This window comes from Vicugna pacos, chromosome 31 (genome assembly GCF_048564905.1).
Source record: "Vicugna pacos chromosome 31, VicPac4, whole genome shotgun sequence".
Classification (NCBI taxonomy): Eukaryota; Metazoa; Chordata; class Mammalia; order Artiodactyla; family Camelidae; genus Vicugna; species Vicugna pacos.
In genome coordinates this window covers 14,410,530-14,420,559 of record NC_133017.1, presented here as the reverse complement: position 1 = coordinate 14,420,559, position 10,030 = coordinate 14,410,530, and positions in this window count along the sequence as shown.

Below are 10,030 nucleotides of genomic sequence, written 5' to 3'. Positions count from 1 at the left end.
TTAAAAACTCATTTTGTTGCTATATTCGCACTTTAAAATATGGAAGCTACTACCTACAATGGCAAATATTTAGTGACAATAACTTTTACTTGTGCACCATCTTTCAGCTGTTTCAGCTCCTTAAAATGTGGCACATTTGGGGGACAGTAGGTAAGGAATAAATTACAGTGTGAATATATCCCAAATGAAAACTCTAGTGTATGGAAACGTGACAGAAATGAATTGTCTGAGACGTTGATCCACAGGTCAGCCTCCCAGCTGGGGAAAACATTTCCTTCCTCTTTGCTTACTTTAAATAATTTTGACTCCAGAAATCTCAGGAATGAAACTTGTAATCGTTGTGGCAAAAAGGGTAGTTAGCGCTCCTAAAATGTCGTATTTAAGATAAGCTTGTTAAGAAAAATATATACAAATGTAATTTTTTTTTCAGGTTACTTCTTTGTTTATTTGTATCGATTTCAGCAGTGCTTACTTTTCAATAAAATTTTTTTCGTAATCTCCAGAAGTTAGTTAGTGTTTTCTGTGTAGCTATGGAGGAGAAAACACCAGTTCTGTCACAGCCTCACTGTGGATGTTTCTGGGTGCTCAAAGCCATGAAAACAAGATGCAAAAACAACTGCAATGTTTAGCCTTTTCCCCCGTCAGGTATTGTGAGGCAGAATCATTAAATGCACCTGCTTTGGATAACACTATTTGGAGGCAACAGTTAATGCTAATAATAGTGAAAGCACGAGATTTCCAGATCAATCATTTCTTTATAGAAATAGTGTAGAAGTGATTCATTCTGCCTGCTAACTCCGGAGCTCCCAGCTGGGAGCAGAATCCATCCATGTGAGATTACGAAGGATTGCCTGGGGATGCTGGAGTTGCTGTCACATCTTGCTCTGTTTGAATTCTGCCAAAGATAACAAATGCCTTCACTCTTAAGGAGTAATTTGAAACTGTTGTCTAGATGCTCATGTGTTGTATTTAAAAAACACCAAGAAGTGAACATCAGTGAACATCTTAGAGAAATAAGTTGTATATTTAGGGACAGACTTGTTCATACCTTGTGGCAGTGACTAATCACTCATATAGGTATGAGTAATATCATTTATCTTACTCTTTTTTCAGTGTAATGTTCAAAGCTTCTCCTTTGTGGCTAAGTCTTTGCACTGGCAGCCTTCAGTATACTTGGTGCTTTGATTTATTGTTTTTAAATCAGTAAACTATGCAGACATTTAAAACCAAATACTGTTAGAACTAAAACAAAAATTCTGAGTTATGTTTTCAAAAGTTATTTTACATTAAAATATATCTTCTATAATAGCTTTAAATAATCTGTAATTTCATATGATATCTCCATATACTGGTTGAGAAAATAGTAAATATTAAATTTGGGGGGAATCTCTCATTTTCTTAATTGAATTTTTCTGTGAAAACACTAATGTAAATAATTTTTCAAACATATTTTTTCTTAATAAAGGAAGTAAGACTCCCAGTGCAGCAAAACTAAAAATTTGTGGAAACTGAAAGACTAAGATTTGATGATGATATGAAATGTCCAACACACTTAATTTTCCCGTATACATATAATTTAAGATTCTTGGAGTTCCATTTAAAATGCAAGTGATTACATAATAATTTCTGTCTAATTTTGCCTTGTCTGTTCATAAATTTAGGATTCTGAAAAGATCTGGAAATGAACATTTTTAAGAAAAATTTAATTTTTTTTACAAGTTAAATATCAATTGTAAGTAGCTCTTTTCTTACATTAGAATTTCAAAAGGCAGTTTACTGGGGCTCAGGAAAAGTGACTGGGTCCAGGGTCACAAGTGCCACCATTCCTCCATCCCGTCCCTCTTGTTAGCATCCCTCCTGGGTAGCCTCCTCGGATGACGGCTCCCCGGGTCCACGGACTGACTCTCACCAGCTTCCAGCCAAACAAGAACTTGGTTTTGGCGACCGAGCTGTTGGCCTCTCTCTTCTCAACTTATGTGCTGACTACGGAGACAGTCCTTGTGGTCAGAGAGACCTTGACCAGAATCAGATGACATGCCTCTCCCAGAGTGTGGAGGACAGGAGAGTGGGCAGGATGTTGACCTGAACCCTGTGGATTAAGGAAAGGAGAGGGACAGTTTCCAAGAGGAAAGGGGGTGAACACATGCTGAGCTAACAAAAACGAAAGGTAGGCACTACGGAGGAAGACATAGAAAGAGTGAACAAAGGATGTGTTATGCCTTGATCCCTGGGACACATTTTCAAAGACTATCATGGTTCCTATAATATGCTAAGATCCATGTTTTTCAAACTGTCATATTGGAGAGGATATGATAGAAGAAAAGAGAAAATGAATAGAAAATATAACAAGCATCTCATTTTTATAATTGCACTTATTCTCAATATAAAATGTATTTCTTATTGTGAATCAAAGTGGAAAAGGGTTCAAAAGCTCCTTGCTTCCATGTTGGCTGCAACCCTTGCTTCTAGATTTCCTTCCTTTTTGAATTTCTGTCTATATAACTGTATTAATCCTACAGCTCCATTCAAATTTCTTAGCACGATTTCTGATTCCTCTTACTAAAATTTTATCCTGCATATAGTCATGTAACAGAGAAGAACAAACCTGACTCCACATTTGGATCTGTTCCTTTAACTCTAACCTTTGTGCTCTGTTTCCCGCTTAGTCATGCTGGCGCTGCACTTTTGTAAAAGAAAGTTGCCTACAACCTGGAATATACAGGAGAGCCCATTCTCAAGGCTCTGACCTTTAAAGGTATATCCGTTTCAGTTCATATAGAGATAAAAAGTTGCAGAACAGAAAATAACAATTGTCTTGTTGGAGGTTGATAGGAACATCGTGACCAGACCTACATGGACAGCTGTAAGAACAAAGGATTCCAGCACCAAGAAGTTTGCAACAGCCAACCACACCCCCTCCCATTTTAGTATAAAAGAAGCCTGAATTCTAACTTGGGAAAGATGGTTCTTTGGGGCACTAATCCACCATCTTCTCTGTCTGCTCTTTCCTAATAAAATCGCTATTCCTTGCCCCAACACCTCAGCTCCCGATGTACTGGCACATATATTTGCTCCTGTACCCACGAAGTAATTTTTAGAACCATGTATACTTTGTAATCATTGAGGATGAGTTAATTAGTGGATTTAGATAAACCTTGAAATCCATGGCTTAACACAAGAGAATTTTTTTTCTCCGCTCACACAAGAATCCAATGCTAGTATTCACTGTGCGTGTTTCCATGAGGCACCTTCTGTCTTCTAGCTTCACAGTCAAGGGTTTTGGAATCATTCACTTCCAGCCAGTGGACTGGAGAAGAAAAAAATGGAGAAGGTACACCTGCTTCTTAAACATTTCAGCCTGGAAATAGCACTTGTTGTTTTTACTCATAGCAAACTGGTGAGAACCAGTCTCAAAGCATGCAAGGGATGCTGGTAAACGTAGAAACTGCAGACACATCCAGGCTTCCCAGAAACAACTCTGCACCGTAGAAAGGGAGCGCGAATTTTTGAGGGACAAACAAAACTTTTGTCTTTGCCACACCTAATGTTTCTGTAAATCCCTTGTTCCTCACACTGAAGACATTCACTCCTATTCCAAGGAAACATCCTGTTTAACTCTATTCACTTTCTCTGCAGAATTTTATCCTAAAGAATGTTTCTCTGGGAATTTTTATATGATCATCACTCTTTGCAGGCACACACACACAAACACACACATACACATATACACACACATACACATGCACACACATACACGTATACACACACACACATATACACACATATGCACATGCATACACACGTATATACACATATACACACACACATACACACATATACACATACACAAATTTAAAGTTAATTTTTGCTTTGCATATAAGGCTCTAAATGCTAAAAAAATTTCTTTGGATTTGGTAATATTAAAATTATTAATATATGGTTGATCAAAACAACAGGTATATTAAATGTTTTATAAATAATCATTCTTAAATAAAAAGTGCAGTGCAGCAGAAATACATTTTTACTAGTATAAATAGGGCCTGTCCCCCAAATTATTCATATACTTAAGGATGAACACGAATGTCACTTGTTGATAAAATAAATGTCAGCATCAAAGAAAAGAGAAAATGAGGCAGAGGCAATATTTGAAGCTAATGTTTAAGAATTTCCCCAAAGAAACTCAAGTTGCTGATTCAAGAATCAATACAAACGAGAAGAAGAAGAAAAGCTCACTTGGCTGAATGATAGTAAAAACCACTGAAAACCAACCACCGGAAGAAATCGTAAAACCAGCCACAGGGGGAAGAAAAGGAGTAAAAATAAAATTAGCAGCTGACTCCTTAACCGAAACCACGTAAGTCAGAAGACAATGAAATAACCATTCCACGTTCCGAAACAAACTAACAAGAACCTGGAGTTCCACACGCAGTAAGAAATCTTTCAAAATTCAAGATGCAATAAAGGTGTTTTAGGAGGGGAAAAATTAAAAAAAACCCACTGGGAGGATTTATTACAGCAGATTCACATTCATAGAAATACAAGCAAGGAGTTTTACAGGCACCAAGAAGGATCCCCAGATGGAGGAAGGCATGCAGGGAGGCAGGAAGGAGAGTAGAAAAGAAAAGGCATGAGGAACTAGAATAAGAATTTATTTTATGAAGCAATGAAAATAATGACTTCTAGGATTTAAAATCTATGAAAGCACAGGAAAGTTAAGGAGATAAGTTAAAGTGCTCTAAGGCATTCATATTTTCTAAAATTTGGTTAAAAAACCCACTAGTTAATAATAGGTATTTATAAATCAAGAGCGCCTAGGGTAATATTTAAGACAAATACTGTATAACTAATAAGCTAATTGAGATGAAATTTTTAATAATAATAATTAGCTGATGCGTCCACAGGAAAGAAGGAAAAATAGTACGTATGATGTTGGACCAAACAGAACACAAACAGGTGTTGAAATGAGCAAATCATGAACTGTCAGCCCATGTTTCTCTTTCCAGCCCCCACTGGTTTCCCACTGCAGTTACAGCAAAATTCTCCTCCTCTGATCACACTTATTTTCGCTCCCCTCCTTTCTGAGCGCTCTAGCCCACTGGTTTCTCCGACCCTTGAAAGCGCCAGACTTTCCCTCCCCGGGTCCCTGCGGGGGTTCATTCTGCTTAAAGGAGGAGAAGGCGCAGAGGGGTCGACGCGGGGAAGTCGACCACTGAGAATTCTAGGGGGCTGATGCAGCCTCTTCTCTTCCCTACAAATTGCTTAAGGAGCCAAGAAGAGGTAAATGAAACAAGAGCCTCGCATTTGCCTCAGGAACCGCTCAAAACGAGTCGCCCTTTAAAAGGGAACGTTTTGCTGGAAATGGCCATTTCTCTCCTCTGGCTTTCTCCCCAGTCACGCCATACGTTTGCGTGTCTGTGCGTTAGGAGCTCTTCAAATAATGCTCTTCTGCTTGGTTGGGTTGTTTTTTTTTTTTTTTTAAGTTTCGAATGTTTTATAGCAATGACAAAAACCAAGATGCTTGCAGTTCAGCAATCCTCCTTAGTCACTCACCACAACTTGTAAAAAAGATGAAAAAGATAATGAGAAAAAGACATCAGTCAGGGCTCTGTCATCCTGCGTGTGAAACGGCACCGAGAGAAACAGCCGCCCAGCAGCGCCGGAGCCCGACGTGGAGGTGCTTTAGAGCAAAAGGAGAAGGAACTGCCACGGGTCCAGTCCTGGGGCGACTGGGACGGTTTCGGATTATGACTGAGAACCGCCCCACCACTAAAGAGTTCAGGTCAGCCAGCAAGTCATACGCACTAAGGTCTGTGATCAGCACTCAGCCAGTGAGGCACTGGGTACCACGGAAAGGCCTGCTTTTCTGTCTCAGATGCTGCGATTGTAATACGAATAGCTTGTGCACTGTTCAACTGACTCTGAACCAACAATGATTACAAACATCTGTATGCGGACAATTAAATTCAGAAATCGATTCCTTATGCTTAGGCTAAACATGAAAAACATGTTTCTCTGAAATTTATCCAATTTTTTTCCTAGTATCTTTACCCTAAGATTGCCGTCACCCCCCTCCCCCCAACCCCTAATTTTAATTTTCTTCCATTTGCAGGGATTCTATCAGAAAACATCCTGACAAATTCTTCTGTTCCCTTCAGTATGGGGGAGAGTTACAGATGAGGGTCAAAGGGGAACAGAAAAGCTGGGGTGGGGTGCGGGTGGATTTGGGGAAGCTTGAATTTGATAAGGACGAGCCCAGATAAGGCAGGACTGGTGAGTGGTGGTCTGATGGTGAAAGGTCTGGAATATCCGGCTATACATCCAGTCTTTGGGAACCGGAGGCAGGAAGTCCTGAACTGGGGAGTGACCCGATTCAAGCGTGTGTTACACCAAGTCACTCCTTAGAGTTGATTGACCAGGACAGACACTGAAGGCTTGAGAGCCATTATGAGAAAAGTAAAAATACCCCATTAGCTCATGTAAGATGTTACGAGAACTTAATTTCGGGCAGTGGGAAGTGGGTCAGAGAAAAGGGGATGGGAAAACAAAAGATCCCAGACTGGAGGGATCCAACTTCCTGACTCAGTTTCATAAAAAGCAGCATGTTCACCCCCATAAAACCCCACTGACTGCCTGTGTCCTTCCCATAAACTCCCGGCCCCCCCTCACTGATAAGATGTAGGAAGAGGAAGCAGCAAAAAAATATACTTCTGCAGCCAACAGATAAGGGTGATCAGATTTACTTAAGAAAACTCAAACTCAAAACACTCTCCTTACCAAGGAAACTTGCCCACTCTTGTCCCCATGGGCAGGAAGAAGTGAGCAGGCCACTCATCAGCTAATATTTTGTAAGCCTTTTGCCACACAAATCTGCTTAAAATAATCACTGGATTTACCTACAATTAGGTGGCCACTGTGATTCATTTGGAAAGGTCCCTGGCGGAGGCCAGAAGTGGGGACCCGGCTGTACAACAGGGTGGCAGCAGAAGCAGCAAATGAGACCACACAGGGTAGCGGAGAGCTCGCCCATCTCCAGACGCCCCCTTGTCTCACTTAAATAGAGTCACCCAACCCTGCTGTGTTTCAGCGTACTTGTGACAAATCTTACTTTAATGATGTTTCAACCCGCCTGTAAAAACCTAAAGCAATGAAATACTACTAGTCAGCCATAAAAAATAATAAAGTAATGCCATTTGCATCAACATGGATGGACCTGGAGATTGTCATTCTAAGTGAAGTGAGCCAGAAAGAGAGAGAAAAGTACCATATGGTATCATTCATATGCGGAATCTAGGAAGGAAGGAAGGAAGGGAGGGAGGGAGGGATGGAGAAAAGGAAAGAAAGAAAGAAAGAAAGAAAGAAAGAAAGAAAGAAAGAAAGAAAGAAAGAAAGAAAGAAAGAAAGAAAGAAAGAAAGAAAGAAAGGGAAAGAAAGAAAGAAAGAAAGAAAGAGAGAGAGAGAGAGGGAGGGAGGGAGGAAAAGAAAGAAAGAAAAGAAGGAAGGAAGGAAGAAAGAAAAAGAAAGAAGAAGGAAAGAAAGGAAAGAAAGGAAAGGAAGGAAAGGAAGGAAGGAAGGACACTATGAACTCATCTACAAAACAGAAACAGACTCGCAGACATAGTAAACAATCTTATGGTTACTGGGGGAAAGGGGGTGGGAAGGGATACATTTGGGAGTTTGAGATTTGCAAATGATAACTACTATATATAAAAATAGATTAAAAACAAATTTCTTCTGTCTAGCACAAGAAACTATATTCAATACCTTGTAATAACCTTTAATGAAAAAGAATATGAGAACGAATATATGTACATATATGCATGACTGGGACAGGATGCTGTACACCAGAAAGTGACATATTGTAACTGACTATATATCAATTTAAAAAATGAAAATAAAAAGAAGTAATATGGACGTATTTGCGTTTGAGAAGACGATCTTGGGGTGGGTTCAGAATGGAATAGATGGAAGCTGTCCTGAAAGCCCAGGAAACTAAGTGGGCCAGCATCACAAAATCCCGCAGGAGAGGCGACAGTGGCCTCAAGCTGTGCGGTAACCATGGAGACGAAGATGTAAACCCAGCCAGGAGCACAGGTAGGAATCAGCATCAGCAGAGCCAGGTGGGAACGGAGCCGGGACAGGGAGGACAGCTCTGTTCAGAAAGGCATCCTCAGCATAATCACGGATGTTTACTGAGCGCTTAGTCTGTTCCAGACACTGTGCCAAGCTCTTCATTTCAACTCTTGCCAAAACCTTATAAGACAGAATGCCGTTTCTATCGCAACACTGGGAAATAAATGAAGTTTCAACGGCCTTGGGGATCGTTGAAATGTTAACAGTAATATCAGCACCCTCGATCCAGAAACATTCAACACATTTGGAAGTCTATGATTTATTTCGTCCATATCCACATGAGGCAGGGTTCAAATATTAAATCTGCTTAATTGTAATAAATGGGGAAATTGACAGATCTGGGGAAGAAAAAGTGATGCCAAGGCAGGACGAAAACTCTGGATCTCATCATTCCCAAACTGGAGAGCTTTTCTGGCTCTCGTAGTTACTATAATTAGAAAAGATGGTGTCTCCGGTTTGTGTTTCACAAATTGCATTCCTGCCAAAGAGATTTTAGGGGAAAACATGAGTGCAGGCTCTTGGTTTCCAGAGGGAAAAATTCTAAGGACACCAAGGAGTCTTGCAGAATTCAAGGACGGGAAAGCCACTGAGGGCAGGAACACCTGGCATCAAAATTGTGAAAATTATCAGCAATGCCTGTTTCTTCTCAGCTATTTGAATCCTCTCTCTCTTTCTGTCTCTGAAGACTTGTTTTGGTCAATATCAGATTTTATTTTCTCTGAGGGCATTATTTTTTTTTCAAAGAAAGGACAAATTCTAGCTACTGGAATTCTCTTAAATTGATATTCAATTTATTCAAGCAAAAAATCTAAAATTTAATTTCTCTTAAGCCCTTAATCTCATTATATATATTATATATATAATAGTATTTATAAATTTAGTAAAATTTAACAATCACTTTCAAATTGGTCTCTGACTGCTGTTTGAGTAACTCAAGTTGCAGAATTCATTAAACAACCAGGCTTCTTAAAAATTAGTTAATTTAATTGCCTATAACACTGTAGACTGCATTCAGAAGATGAATTTTTTTATTGCCTGATCTGACCTGACCTGACAAGTGAAATTTCCCCAGGTACTTTCTCAAGTATTTAAACTACTCTAGTAAATCTAATATATTAAACTCATAAATACGATAAATCTGAAGTTCCCTCACGTGCTTCATTAATCTCTGCAACCTTAGACGTGTTTTCTCCTGTTTTGCAACATAAATCATAAGTTCAATTAAATTATTTATTTCCAATTTTAAATTGGAATAAAAAAACCTCAACTGTCAGATGCTCCAACAAGCTAAAAGTGGTCGCAACCTCCAAGATGGCTTCCCCTCCTGGTGATCACATTCTTGTATGATATCCTCCCCTTGGAGAGCTGGTATTTAGTGACTTCGGTGAAGACAATGCATGAAAAGTGATGCTCTGTTGTTTCCAAGATTAAGTTATGAAAAACTGACTTCTGTCTTTGGTAACATTTCTTCCTCTCTTGGTTGCTTGTTCTAACATAGCCAGCCGCCATGTTGTGAGCTTCCCAGTGGAAGACCCTTGTGGCGAGGAGCTGAGGGAGTCCTTCAGTAACAGCCAGTGAGGAGCTGGGCCACTCAGTTCAACACACCATGAGGAACTGAGTCTTGCCAACAACCAGGTGAATGAACTTAGAAGCAGACTCCCTCCCCTCAGTTGAGCCTTCAAATGGGACTGCAGCCCCAGCTAACGTCCTGACTGCAGCCTTGAAGAGACCTTAAAGCAGAGAAGCTCAGCAGAGCTGCACCTTGATTCTTGATCTACAAGAAACTGTGAGATAATAAATGTTGCGACTTTAAGCCACTAAGTTTTGGAGTCATTTGCTATAAATATGTATTAGTCAGAGTTCTCTAGAAAAACAGAACCAACGGGCTGTGTGTGTGTAA